Here is a 15,595-nt window from a genome sequence, read left to right on the forward strand (position 1 = left end):
GAGGAGGAGCTCAGGGTCATGCTGGAGGAAATTGTACGGGTAGAGCCACAGCTATTTGGCTCACAGGTACAGCACACATCAATAGCCAAGAAGATGGAGTTATGGCGCAGAATAGTGGGCAGGGTGAACGCCGTGGGACAGCACCCAAGAAATAGGGAGGACATCAGAAAGAGGTGGAACGACCTAGGGGGGAAGGTGCGTTCAACGGTCTCCAGGCACAACATCGCGGTGCAGCGGACTGGCGGCGGACCCACACCTCCTCCCCCACAACTAACAACATGGGAGGAGCAAGTCCTGACCATCTTGCATCCTGAGGGCCTCGGAGGAGTCGGTGGAGGATGGGACACTGGTAAGTCAAATCTTAACTATCATATCCCCCACCTTACCTGCATGCTATCACACACCCTCACCCTCACCCCCTCCCCTATCACTCCAAATCCTCACTAATGTACCCATAACACAAACCACCCATCCCAACACCAAGCCCTGCATGACACAACTAAGCATGGAAACCCATCACTAAAGCATGCCCACTGCACATACCCATAACACCCCCAACCATCATCACACAAGCCCCCACACAGGAATACTTGCACTGGGGTACACAAACAACCAAACATTGCACACCATTACACACACACATGCAATAATCATGCTCTTATGCCCCTGCAGGAACCCGAAGGACCGTCACCACACCAGAGGGTCCAGACAACACCACTCCACCCCCAGAAGAGGCCCACAGTGACGAGAGCAGCTCTGCCCTACTGGATCCTGATGACCAGCCCGGACCATCGTCGGCCTCGGGACAGTCGGTTCCCCTCGCACAGGCACAGCCCAACACCGACCTTCCACCCTCTGGTAACACCAGCACAGCACCCACCCAGCGGGCCCAAAACCTCCCTACTCAGGACAGGTCAATCAGCGGTGTGTCCACCACTACAGGGAACCCAGGGTAACCCACCACCGCAACAACAACAGGGACCTGGGGGCAGTGGTAGTGGGCACACGGTCCAGGGGACGGAGGCACAGGAACACAGAGGAACTGGGAGGGCTGCTGTGCGACAGGGGGCGGACAGGCCAAGGGAATCCACGAGGCCCTCTCCTCCATCATGGGAGCATACCACCACTCCCAGGAGACGATGGCGACGGTCCTGGACAAGTTGCAGGAGACCCTGCGCCTGCAGGAGGAACAGTATTTGGGGTTCAGGGAGGAGCTCAGGACCATCAACTCCGCCTTGGGCACCATCGTTGGCGTGCTGAAGGACATACAGTAGACCTTGAGGGACACCGTGGCACTCCAAGGGGCCCCTGACACTAGCCAGGACGATGAACTGCCCACCACCTCCGCCGGCGCTAGTGGACAGTACGCCTGCCACAGGACCACCACACCAGCACCCCACCCCCTGCAGACGGACAACTACCACGCAAGCGGTCCCTGAGATCCAGGAACAGGACAGAGCAAGATGGCAAGACCCCCATCAGGAAATGACACCACCCTGATTGTCCTTCCACTGTCCTACTTTGTTACCCTGTCCATACTTAAACTACCCCAGCTCCACTTCCTATGCCCAGATGGGCAGTGCACCTGTGACACTAATAGACTGGACTTTGCCATGGACATTCCTCCGCCATCACCCATCCTCATTTTACAACCCCCTCCCATTTCTGAGCACTTCAATAAACACCCTTGAAACACAAAACAATCTGGAGTCAGTCTGTGATATAGTAAATATGTATTATCAATTACAGTGTCATAATGGGTTTACCATTGTAAGGCTAACATACCTATGTCACACATCACAAGTCCTTGAAGGATGGAAGCAGTTGACACGTAGGTAACCACACCTGTGAAACCGTAATGGAAGGGTACAACTCAGTCACCAAATAGTGATTGAAATCGACAAACATGACAGAGGTAGACGTGTGAAAGTTAATGTAATGTGAAACCAGAAAATTTTCTCACCTGTGTCTCACTGGAAGTATTGCTGTATGACTGACTCCCTGTTGTCGTTGTCTTCTTCATCAGCTTCATCCTCATCACTGTCCACAGGCTCCACAGACTCCACAGCTGCTACAACACCGTCATCTGGATCATCCTCCTGCAGAAAAGGCACCTGGCGTCGTAAAGCCAAATTATGGAGCATGGAGCAGGCGATGATGATCTCGCACACCTTCTTCGGTGAGTAGAATAGGGATCCACCTGTCATACGGAGGCACCTGAACCTGGCCTTCAGGAGGCCGAAGGTGCGTTCAATCACCCTCCTAGTCCGCCCATGGGCCTCATTGTAGCGTTCCTCTGCCCTGGTCCTGGGATACCTCACTGGGGTCAATAGCCTGGAAAGGTTGGGGTAACCAGAGTCCCCCAATAGCCATACACAGTGCCTTTGGAGTTGACCCATCATATCAGGGATGCTGCTATTCCGCAGGATGTAGGCGTTATGCACTGAGCCAGGGAACATAGCATTTACCTGCGAGATGTACTGGTCTGCCAAACAGACCATCTGGACATTCATTGAATGATAACTCTTCCTGTTCCTGTACACCTGTTCACTCCTGTGGGGGGGGACCAGAGCTACATGGGTCCCATCAATGGCACCTATGACGTTGGGGATATGTCCAAGGGCATAGAAGTCACCTTTCACTGTAGGCAAATCCTCCACCTCAGGGAAAATGATGTATCTCCTTACGTGTTTCAGCAGGGCAGACAACACTCTGAACAACACGTTGGAAAACATAGGCTGGGACATCCCTGATGCCATGGCCACTGTTGTTTGAAATGACCCACTTGCAAGGAAATGGAGCACTGACAGCACCTGCACGTCAGGGGGGATTCCAGTCGGATGGCGGATTGGTGACATCAGGTCTGGCTCCAACTGGGTACCCAGTTCCTGGATTGTGGCATGGTCAAACCGGTAGGTGACGATGACATGTCTCTCTTCCATTGTCAACAGGTCCACCAGCGGTCGGTACACCGGAGGATTCCGCCATCTTCTCAACTGTCCCAGCTGACGGTACCTACGAAGGACAACTGCGAAGAATCAGTCATTATTCCTCCAGGTATGTACCCACAGTTACACACAAGACTACACCACTCACAAAACCCTTCCTGTATGTGTGTTGAGTGTAGGCCTAGCTATGTGTGACTCAGTAGTAAATGAAGCCGTGTGGGCCCCTGAAATGGCGGCTGCCTGACCTCTAAACTGGGATAATGGGATTGTGGGGTAACTGCGCTGGCGTTGCACACCGTGGCGGAAGGCGGTCATAGACCGCGGCGCAATGCTGCATTGGTTAACATTGGACCCTATGGGTCCCAGGAGCCAATGAACAGGTGGGCCGGCGGTGATGATGCGCACCGCCGCGGACGTCACCGCCGTGGACGTCACCGCCATTTTCTATCTGTTCAATCACTAGATACCTGACCTTCGACAGGAGAGGACCTACACTGCAAGTGCTGCTGTGACCTCGGTCTGGAAGCGACGATGGCTGCTGCGTCTGGGGAAAGGGCCCCTGCCTTCACTGCACAGGAGTTGGAGAAACTGGTAGACGGGGTCCTCCCCCAGTACACGCTACTCTACGGTCCTCCAGACCAACAGGTTAGTACACAGGGAGCACGTTGTATGGCCTATGCCTGGGTGGAGAGGGCTGGTTGGAAGGGAGCAGAGTGAAAAGAACAACAATGCATGGGAATGAATGGGCCACATGGCCAGAGTAGGGAGGGGGCCACTCACAACGACAGTGCAGTAGGTAATTACTGTTCCTCTTCCCCTGTGCATGTCATATAGGTCAGCACCCACCAGAAGAGGGACATTTGGCGTGCCATCGCAAAGGAGGTCCGGACCCTGGGGGCCCACCAGAGACAGGGCACCCACTGCCGTAAGAGATGGGAGGACATTCGCCGCTGCAGCAAGAAGACGGCGGAGGCTCAGCTGAGGATAGCCTCCCAACGTGGGAGGGGTGCCCGTCGCACCATGACCCCCCTGATGTTCCGGATCCTGGCGGTGGCCTACCCGGAGTTGGATGGGCGCTTGAGGGCATCACGGCAGACACAAGGGGGTGAGTACAACCTAATTATGCTGACTTTGCATGCAGTGGAGGTGTCTGGGTGGGGGAGGTGGGCTGTGGGTGTCCCTAAGCCAGGGCGAGTTAGGTAGGCAAGGCCCCTCCGTAATGTAGGCCATGTGGCACTCTACCCCACCTCAGCAGAGTGCCAAGTCGAGGTACAGTTGTCCCTGTGGCATTCATGTGCGCAGATGTCCACCATAGCCATGTAGGCCATATCCCAGAAATTGCATGTGCAGAGGGCAGGAGCACAGCGTAATGCAGGGGGCTGCTGCGTCTGTCTTGTCCGCCAACGGTAGCGGTAATCCATGCACTAAAACTCTCTTTCTTCTGTCTCCCCCCCCCTTTTTCTGCTCTCCCTGTCCTTTTGTATATCAGCATCAACAGGCGGAGGTACAGTGGCACCGGAGCACGAGGGAGCTGCATCCCACATGGCCATGGAGGGCCTCACCACGGACTCTGAATGCACCAGTGGGACGGAGGGCGAGGGGAGCTTCACGTCGGCCACCGGATCACCAACAGCGCCGCCATCCCAGCAGCCCCTCAGCGTTCGCCCCGTGCCCGCTGACCCAGGAGGGTGGGCATCACCTTCGCCCCAGGCACCTCAGGCCCTGCCCCAGTCACCCCTGCTGCCCTCAGTGAGGAGGCCATTGACCTCCTCAGGTCACTCACTGTTGGGCAGTCTACCATTGTGAATGCCATCCAGGGTGTAGAATGTTACGATAGCTTTTATCCTCATGTAAAAAATGCAATGTTTATTCTGAAACTATTTTGAAGAAGGTTCTTGTATTCTAGACAGTATATGATATTTCCTGAAAAGCTCATATGAAATATTGTACTAACCCATCCTTGATTTTTCCAGGTACTTAGATTTCTTGAGGCCTAGTCATAGTCATGTTCTAGGTTATCCATGATTACAGTACAAGAATTCTTAGAACCATAGTCTATTGAAAGTCAATGTGATTATATCTTGACATTGTGTTGTTTAACCTCTTGCTTCCTACAGGTCTCCTTCCCATATGTTCCCTACCTAATCCCCTTTTCCCCCACTTGGACTCTCTCAGGCTCTGTGGTATATCTATTGGAGTTTTGGAGCTGTCTAGTGGTGGACATGTTGGGAACATGCGCAGGCCCGAGGATCTGGTCTCCCTGACACCATGTGGGCGTCTCCCAGGCAAGCCAGTCCTGATGCCTGCATCAGGTACTGAGCTGCATCAAAAGGAGAGTCCATCACCACATATGAATGCCCCATACACTGGCTAGAAGGCAAAGGGTAGCTAGGGATTTCTACCTCATTTCCCGCTTACCACGCATGCTGGGTGCAATTGATTGCACTCATGGGGCTCTACAGCCACCTCACCACAATGCTCATATCGTCTGCAACAGACACCGCTGGCACTTTATCAACATGCAGGATGTCTGTGATGTCAGTGGTAGCTTTATTGATGTACATGCAGTGTTTCCAGGGAGTACCCATGACAACTATGTATTCAGCAGGTAACCTATTGCCCGGCGGATGGCAGCAGGAGAATTTGGCAACATGTGGCTACTGGATAAGTACCAAGCACCACACAAGTATGAGATGTATAACTGTGTTTGTACATGTGCAGAGCCATTAGACAACACTAATTCACATGGCACATACATGCTCCCAACAGACACAGTATGCATAATTTCATACAGCATGTACTGTACAGATGCATGAGGGACATTTACAAATATTACTCTATCTCCTTCCTCAAATGATGCTGCATATGCACTCTCCCCTCATCTCCTTACACCATACAGACTTTTAACCACTGTGCCTCAGCAGAGGTACAATAGGGCACACAGACATACACGAGCCATCATTGAGTGCAGTTTTGAGCTACTGAAGTCAAGATTCAGATGTCTCGACGACATGGGGGGGTGCTGCTGTACTCACCTCAAATTGTGTGCAAGATCATACTAGCCTACTGTGTTTTGCACAACATAGCATTAAATCATGGTTACACATACCTCTGGACATCAGCTAGGTCTGCATCCAGGCAATCCTGCCATTGTACAAAATAGAGGGCAGGATATGCCGGTGATTACCAGCTGATTGACACTTTTTTCACTTGAGCAACATGTTGTGTTATGGTCTTCATGTGGTTTGCAGTCTGGTGTCAATGATGATTGGTGGACTATTAACACTCTGTCCACATATGCTATCCTGAGACTAATTTGTAAGCCATACATGATGTCTGTATACAACAGCTGTTGCCAAAAGTCAAAAGATTGGCCATGCATCACGTCATGTGCACATGTCAAGGATCAGCATGGAAAACATCTCTTAGGGCTTCACTGACTCTGGGAATCAAATGTCTGCAAGAACGGGTCTGCTTCACAAAGGGCTTCGCCCGTTGGGGTGAAGGTGCCACATCAGAGAGTGAGTATCTGTTACCAAGGGGAAATTCCTGCTATGAGATTTCACAGTGTAGTGATCCTTCCCCAAGTGCAGTGAATCAACTGTAATGCATCCCCGTCCCTTGTATGTGTATGTGTGGCAAACCGTATGGCTGCATGGCCAGATGTCTGACATAGGTACACCTTGGAACCAAGGGACTAGTGTTGGCATATAGATAGTCCATGCTCATAGCTGACATGTTTGACAGCTGCACATGGGATGTCCCACTCCAGCCCTGTAGTGATTTATAGTGGATATTGGGCATTTTGTCCCTGCTTCTCCATGGAATGACTGAGACTACAAGACCCTGAATGCATTATGATTATCTGGCCCAGATCAGCACATCATGAATGGACCAGGTAAATATTGCAGGGCTCCATGATCACAAACAGTCTTCCTCATGAATCAGACTAACACCTTCTGGTCACGTTCTAAATGTGTGACCATTTTGTATTGTGTGTAATGGAGAGTGCATCACACATGCAGGTCTCATGTTACCCGATGATAACATGGCACTGTCTCCGGTCAAAGCAACAGACACCTTGTGAGACATATCACATGGAGTGGCTGCCACTATCTGTGCAGGTAATGTTAGTCTAACACATACCCTGCTCCAAAGATACATCTTGGACTATTGTTGGTAACAAGGCACTGCCCTGCAGCATGCAGTGATTAAACTTCATTGGCTGTCTCCTACAAAGTGCCCCAGGTATGCATTGTAAATGTGCACCCGTTCTGTGCACCCCCAAGACACATCTGTAATGCTTTCCTTGATGGAAGCCCCCTGTAAGGGAGACAGGTGGCCCTACAGACCCTACAGACAGACATACTTTTGCAGGTGGGTCTAGTCATCCACTTCCCCTGCCTGCAAGGGCATCTCCAATTACCCCTCAAATATGCATGCGGATTGACATCTGCACAGTGCTGCATGGAGCGGCTGCTGTAAGACAGCTAATTTGACAATCTGACTGGGCTGCACCCAGGGCAGTGTGAGTGTGTGGCTGCCCTGGGAGCACTGCATTCATTGTAATGAGGTTCTGTAAGAAAGTACCCTCTTTCTTGGCATGGTTACCCCTATTTTCTGCCTCTTGTCAGTGTTTTTGACTGTGTTCACTGGGATCCTGCTAACCAGGACCCCAGTGATTATGCTCTCTCCCTTCTAACTTGGTAACTTGTACCATTTTCACCCCACATTTGGCATACTGGTGCCCCCATGTAAGTCCCTAGTATATGGTACACAGGTAACCAGGGCATTGGGATACCAGGGGATCCGCATGGGCTGCAGCATGTATTATGCCACCCATGGGGAACCCATGCAAAGTGTTCTGCAGACCTGCCATTGCAGCCTGCGTGAAAGGGTGCATGCACCCTTTTTCACCATAGGTCACTGCACCAGGTCGCTATAAGTCACCCCTATGGCAGGCCCTCCTAACCAAGAGGGCAGGGTGCACTAGCAGATGTACCACCACGAACTCCAGTGCCATTTTCATGGACTTCGTGAGTGCGGGACTCCATTTTACACGGGTACTGGACATAGGTCAATACAAAATGGTAACTCCGAACCTAGGCATGTTTGGTATCAAACATGGTGGAATCATACTGCAATACTGTTGCCATGCACTCTGGGAGGGCCTTAGAGGACCCCCAGCATTGCTACCACCAGTCTTCTTGGGTCTTCCGGGCAACCCAAGCTGCTTCCACCCCACAGACAGGTTCTGCCCTCCTGCTGCTTGATCTGATGAAGCCCAGGAAGGCAGAACAAAGGACTCCTTTGGGAGGTAACACCCTCTCCTTTTGGAAATAGGTGTGACTGGCTTGGGAGGCATAGCCCCCTCAAGTCACTGATATGTTTTGAAGGACACATTTGGTGCCTACCCTGCATAAACCAGTCCATACCGGTTCAGGGACCCACAGTCCTTTCTCTGGTGCGAAACTGGACAATGGGAAGGGGTGTGACCACTCCCCTGTCCATCACCACCCCAGGGGTGGTGACCAGAGCCCTTCCAGAGGGTCCCTGGGTTCTGCCATTTTGAATCCAAGTTTGGCAGGGAACTCTGGGAGCATCTGAGTGGCCAGGCCAGGCAGTGGTCACCATGCTACGTGACCAATCCCCCTTTCAGGGCTATTTAGGTTCTCTCTCTCGCTCTCTCTCTCTCTCTTGGGTGGGTCCTCAGATTTGGCTTGCAAGATTCCAGCAGGACTCCTCTGCAACCTTACTTTGACTTCTAGTCACTGGAACTGCGACTGGACCCTCCAGGAACCGACAATCTGCATCCATGAAGGAGACTCTTCCTGCAACATAGTTTCCACTGCTTCTTCCAGCTTCTGCAACATATCTCCGGCTGTGCATCCTCTGAGGGCAGCAAGTCTTCAGCCTGCACATTAAGGTAGAAGGAATCTCCCTTGGCGTGAAGGAGTCATTCCCCTGCATCCGCAGGCACCTGCTGCAACGACAACTGGCTGCATGGATCTCCTCTCATCCTGAGCTGCCTGGATCCTGTATCACAGGTGGTGGTCCAGAGTAGTCCACTTTGTCCTCTCTGCCAGCTTTGGTGGAGGTAAGCCCTTTCCTTCCCAAGCAGGACAGTACCCCCATGCACTGCATCTCTTGCAACTGCCAGGCTTCTTTGCATCTCCTCCAAGGGAACTTCAGGCTACGTGCAGCTCCAGTCCTCAGCACTCCTTCCTGTAACGCACAGACCTCTGTGTGGTTCTTCTGCGGCGTGGGATCCTTCTTCTGTGTGCTGCATGGGCTCTTTCTGCAACTTCTGTGTCCCTATCTTGAGAGACTCAGGTGGGTGCTGCCTCTGCTCCTGCGGGCTCTCTGTGTTGCTGAGGGTCCTCTGTGACTCCCACTCCTGGGTTGAGTCCTCCTGGGACTGGCTGGTCCCCGGCAGCACCACTTTTTCAATAACCACAAATTTGCCTTTGCCAAGGCTTGTTGGTAGAATTCCTGCACCGACAACCATCTGGAATCTTCATTCCAGCATGGGACATCTGCATCCCTCAGGAACTCTTCTCTGGCTCCAAGTCGACCAACTCCTGCAAGTACAGTTGGGTGGGTAGTAGCTCCTACTCCTCCTGGACTCCACTGTGACTCTTGGACTTGGTCCCCACTCTCTATAGGTCTTCCTCTCCAGGAATCCACCACTGGTTTCTTGCAGTCTTGTCTAGGTGTCTTATTTTCTTTTCCGTCCTTTTAGGTGGTTTGGGGAAATTCCAGTGATTTACTCCTGCTTTCCTGGTCACTGGGGGGTACTGTGTTACTTACCTCTGTGGTTTTCTAGTACTCCTAGCTCCCCTGTACACATTCCACTTACCTAGGTGGGGGTCTTGTGTTCGCATTCCATTTTTTTAGTATATGGTTTGGGCTCCCCCTAGGGTCACTATTGGTTATCTACATTTGCACTGTTTTCTAACCTTTTCTATGCCTATTGCTGTTTACTGGTGTGTATAATTAGTGTATTATTTACCTCTTATTGTAGGGTTGCCCTTCTAGTAGTTTGTGGTATTGTGTGACCAAACATAAAGTACCTTTATTTTTGCACAACTGAGTGTTTTCTTTCATGTGTGTTGGTGCTGTGTGATTACAGTGGTTTTGCATGAGCTTTGCATGTCTCCTAGATAAGCCTTGGCTACTCATCCACAGCTACCCCTAGATAGCCTGGCTTCTAGAAACTGCCTACACTACATTAACAGGGGATACGTGGATCTGGTATAAGGTGTAAGTACCTTAGGTACCCACAACACACCAGGCCAGCTTCCTGTAGGCTCACATTCACAAACTGCAACCTTTTTTAGCTCTGTCGTGGTACAGACAGAGAAAGTCTGTCCCATGTACAATCATGCCTCAGTTATCGATGTGGACAGCAGCATGCATCTGTTTTTCTGGGCCCACATAATACTGGGACTACCTAGCAAACACCCTCTCAGTGTGTATGTCCATATCAGTATCACTGGCTTCGCGGGTGCCTCGTCCACAGATCCTTAAATAATGTTAGGTGAGGTTGGTTCAATAGTGCAGCAGGTTGGCAGGGGATCCTGCTAGCAGGTGAGGCAGACTCTGAATGTGCATGAAATGGATGTCATCCCCTCCATATATTGAATGGGATTTGGAGTGGCATTCATTATTGATGGTGGACGAAATTACAAAAGAAAGATCTGAGCTTGAGACACAATGGCCCCCACACTTGGATGTCTCATTGTGGAGATTGTGCCCCAAGTGGAATGACTGAGGGGTCTCTGCACTAGTGTGTAGGACATGGGCATGGTTAGACAGGCGGGGGTGGGTCATTGTGTATTTGCCAGGGGGGCTGCAGGCGTGTGGCCAGGTCTCATTACTGTGTTTTGCTTTAAAACTGGTGCTTCAGTATGTGCCCCCAGTTACAAAGGAGCAATCCTGCATGATCCCAACACTTGCGTTCACTATGTCTGTGTTGGGGCTGGTGTGACAAACCTGCCAGTGCTACTATGGGTTCTGAGTCTTGCTCAGTACCACTGGCCCTTGGTGTACTTGGGACTATATGTTCAGGATTTGACATCACTACCTGTGCCTATTTTGATGATACAGTACAGTCTTAGATGTAAGCTACATATGTTGATCACATGTAGCATAATGCAATGCAAAGGGCCAAACTGTGCTAGTAAGTGCTATAGTGTTGAGTGTATTTACAAAACTTTCCCTTTCTCCCTTAGTATTCCTGTCTGTCTTACACGTTTGAGGATGTCACACGTCTTTACTTTTTGTTCTGCTCTGATTGCGGATCCTGCTCCCCACAAGCGGATCCTGCACCCCACATGTGGATCCTATGCTTCAAATGTGTAGGGTGTGGATGATCTGCACTTGGGGTGTAGAATTCGGAGATGGGTCGGAACCCAATGTATTTGCCTAGGAAATGATACAGTGGAAACGCAAGGCAGGAAGTTCATGACAGGAAGTTGCAGGCTTTGTTGTCATTCTGATTCATCCCCACCTGCAGACAGGATCCTCTGCCATCTTGCTGCTCACTTTACCCTAACTGTCCCCAAAATGGCTGAGGGAGTTGATGAGAGTGCACCCCGCTTCAGCAAACATGAATTGGGTATTTTAGCAGGGGGCTTTCTGGACAATTACCTTCAGTTTTATGGGGGCCTGATGACCAGCTGAGCAATGCAGCATGCACCGAACTCTGGGAGGAGCTTGCACAGTGCTGTAGTGCAGTGGGCATCTACCACCGGCGGGCCAGGACATGCCGCAAGCGCTGGGAGGTCCAGAAAGTTAGGCCCACCTGAGGGCCCAAGAACTATTGGGTCAATCCTTCCAGCTCCACGTGCACCGGCCCTGCCTCACACCACTGTACAGGACGGTCCTGAGGATGGACTGGCCAACCCTCCATGCCCAGCTGGAGGAGTTGGAGCAGTAGAGACCTAGTAAGTGCATCGGCTGCATATTGTGCCTGGTAGTATGATGTGAGTGGTGACTGAGCTGTACCAACATATATCACATGTCACCATGTACACATTCTGAGCAATTGCTGCAGCAGTCATAAGGTCAATGCCCCACTGGAGCACATTGGAAGCACTAGTCAGAGTGCATCCTGGGACTTGTAGTGTACTGACCACTTCAGGGCAAATAACCACCACTCTTGCAATTATATGGGAAAATGCAATGCCAACACCATGACTGGTGATCCAAGGGCCTTATCACTGCTGGGTGCAATGGCAAAGGGATGGTCCAGATACTGTCCAGTGTAGGGTCAAGATCTGCATTTTTGGTACTGGACGTCATATCATGGAAGCTTTTTCTGTGTGTTACATTAGTGTAAAGTATCATTTCATGTATCTTGAAATAAAGGCTGACTTTGGAATACTTATCTCCCTCAAAATGGTACCAACATTTCCAAAGGAAAACAAATGCACGTCTTCACAACAGTGGATCGTATGTCCTATGTAACATCTAGCTAGCTGAGCCAACTTTGCATATGTGCCAACTGGTGTACAGCACCGACATGCAGTCTTGTCATGGCAAATGTTACACATGCCACGTAGATCGGCTGTCATTTACAATGATCCTCCAATACATATACTCACAGCTTAGCAAAGGGCAGAACCAAGGTCTGGTTTTTAAATGTACACCCATTCAAACATTTATGTGGAATAACACCATCCTACACATCAGATGACATGTGATATTTTGAGACTATCAAGTCTGCACTTGACAGGGTTATTATGGACACAAGCTTTGGGACGGACAGCTCTATCCAGACTGTGTCCCAACTCCACTTGTAGACTGACTTGGGAAGATGACTAGGTAGCAAGGACAGGAAACCCTTCACAATTTACGAAGGTAAACTTGGACTATTGTCCAAACTTTTACACATACAGCTTTTATGGCCTATGTGAATCTGATCTAGATGTTAAAATATTGCTTAAGGTTAGGCTTTGTCACTACAGAAGTGTATACTCCTCACAATTGCGACAGATGTCAATGTGTGAATTATGTCTGGACATCACAGTGATAGTAGACATAAATTTAGCATCTATGTCACCTGGTATTGGTTAGTGAGATCAAAGGAGAACACAGTCAGCACTTGCTTGTTGTATTCATGTACCTTGCCTTAATTGGACAACAACTACATAATGTTCCCATTTCAAGGGCACCAGCTGGCCTAGAAGACCAGAGAGAGGACCAGGGACTGAGGAGAGCTTCCTGGGGATGTCAGCAGGCACGGCCTTTTTCATCCACGGAAGGGGGAGTGCGCCCCCCTGGACGAACACAACAGCAGAAAATGACCAGGTGGAGGCTGCAGAAACTGTAGGGAGGCCTTGAACTGAACACCTCTAGCCAGGAAGGGAGTATTTCACCTCTCCCTCGGGCAATGAAGAACATGACCTGCTGGAGGTGTCCCCAGAGTGACAAACAACACCACCTGGGCCTGCCTCTGACCCCTGCCTACCACATGGATCCCCCAGCCAATCGGGGCAACCAGCTGCCACCCTGCCACTAGTCCCCCTCCAAGTGCCTGCCTCAAACCCCTGAGGAGCCTCCGAGTCCATGACACCCCACATCCCCTGTGTTCTAAACCCCCCCCGGCGTTGTGACCCCTGGAGCTGCATCCCAGAAAGAGATGGTGGCATCTGAGGGGGAGCAGGGCATTCTCTCCCGGCTCCTACAGAAGTTGATTGAGGAACAGCGTAGGACCCAAGAGGAGATGACCCGTTCCTTAGATGCTATCAATGCCACCCTCACTTCCTTAGGTGTAGCCATGATTACAGCCCTGTCCCAGCGTCCCTCCCATACCACTCCATGTGTCTCCTTGTACGTCCTCCCACTCTGTTTCCCCCTGTACTCGTCATACCCCCAGTCTGTCCTAGTCCCGTGGGGTGTCAGGTCCTCCACCGTCCAGCCAGGAAGTAGCCACCATTGCAGAGGATCTGATTGTAGTGCAGAGGGAAGATGACATTTGACTGGACACTACTATTTGACGGGACATTTGTTTTTGCCCCGTACATAGACTGATTTCCCTGACGTTTCCTAACATGTTTTTTTTTTTTGTCCAGCCCCCTTTAAGTCTCCTGCCCATACTCCACGAAGAGCATTATTTGTTTTTGTTTCTCCCTTCCCAATGGATGCTTTTTGTTTAAGTTTCAATTAAATTTATATAAACAAAAAGAAAACAAACAAACTGTGCTGTGTAATTTATTGTATGTGCTGGAACAAAAGTATGGAAGTATATGCTTGGAGTTGGTTAGCTATGGCTTCCACGTGACACAACTGTACACTGATAGTTAAAGTGATGGACATGCCTTACCCTTGTTGTTGACATATATTTGGCCTACAGCCACATTAAGCATTTAACCATCATCAACTAATGCTCAACTCAATTTAAATGTGGAATACGTATTTTATTTACTCAGTGCTGTGCAACTGTGTAACAGTGCTCATGAGCGTCTCCTCAATTTTGGTGGTGAAGATTGTTGCGATGTGGTGTGTTTTCTGGGGCTCTTAGTTGCTGGTGGGTGTGGTTCCTCTACATGGTGTGGGGTCTATCTGGACAAGGGATGGTGTTCCCTGTACATTGTGGGGGTCTGCTTGGACAGGGGTGGTGATCCCTGTACAGTGTAGTGGTCTGCCTGGACAGGGGATGGTGTTCCCTGTACAGTGTGGGGGTCTGCCTGGACAGCGGGTGGTGTTCCCTGTACAGTGTGGGAGTCTGCCTGGACAGAAGGTGGAGTGCCCTGGGGGTCTACCTGGACAGGAGGTATCGGAACCTGTACAGGGAGAGGATGTGACTGTGCAGTGGAGGGCATGTGCAAGGGGAGTGTTCCTGTCGTGGATTGTTGGGGGCCTTGTGCAGGTTTCCAACCAGGGGTTGGGGATGAGGTAGTGCGGGTAGATGTGTTGGCTCCCCTCCATGCATTGACTGTGAAGGCTGATTTGGTATCATTTTGATTATCCCCTCTATCATCTTCATAGCCAATGCATGGTGTCTTGCACTCTCTTCCCTCCATATGGCCATGATGTCATTCAGCCTCTTCCCTTTGCCTTTCCAGGATGTAGCCATTCTCTCCAACACCTGGGTCGTTCTGTGCACCAACTGTGGCAGTTGGCGCATGTCCCCTAGTGAGGCAGACATTTAAGACAGTGTAGCCCCTATGTCAAAAATGTCCTGCCTCACACCTGACTGCTAATGGAAAAGAATCTTCCTCCTACTCTCCAACATGAATGTCTGCCAGGCCTCTCCATCTGGAATGGCCTCACATGCAACCGCCAAGTCCACCAGCGGGGGGAGGGTGGCAGGTGCGAGGTTGTGAGGAAGAGATTTCTAACTAGGGCCTACCTATCCCTCACCAGGGCTGGCATATCCCTCAGATGATAGAGAGAAGGCTTGGGAGACACTGTCAGAGTAGGAGTGTGCGGGGAAACCAACTAACCTGGATGTTAGGGCTGTGAGGAGGTGAGGTTTGGGTTGAGGTGTGTTGGGCATGGGTGCTCCTTTGACCTGTAGGAGGAAGCACCATGCCAACCACAGAAGATATGGGTTTTGTTGGTAAGCTGCATGGGCCAATAAGAAGAGTAAGGGAATATGTCTCCACATCTCTTGAAATTGGTCCCTGCATTATCCTCCT

The sequence above is a fragment of the Pleurodeles waltl genome, chromosome 5 (assembly GCF_031143425.1).
Source record: "Pleurodeles waltl isolate 20211129_DDA chromosome 5, aPleWal1.hap1.20221129, whole genome shotgun sequence".
In the NCBI taxonomy this organism is placed as follows: domain Eukaryota; kingdom Metazoa; phylum Chordata; class Amphibia; order Caudata; family Salamandridae; genus Pleurodeles; species Pleurodeles waltl.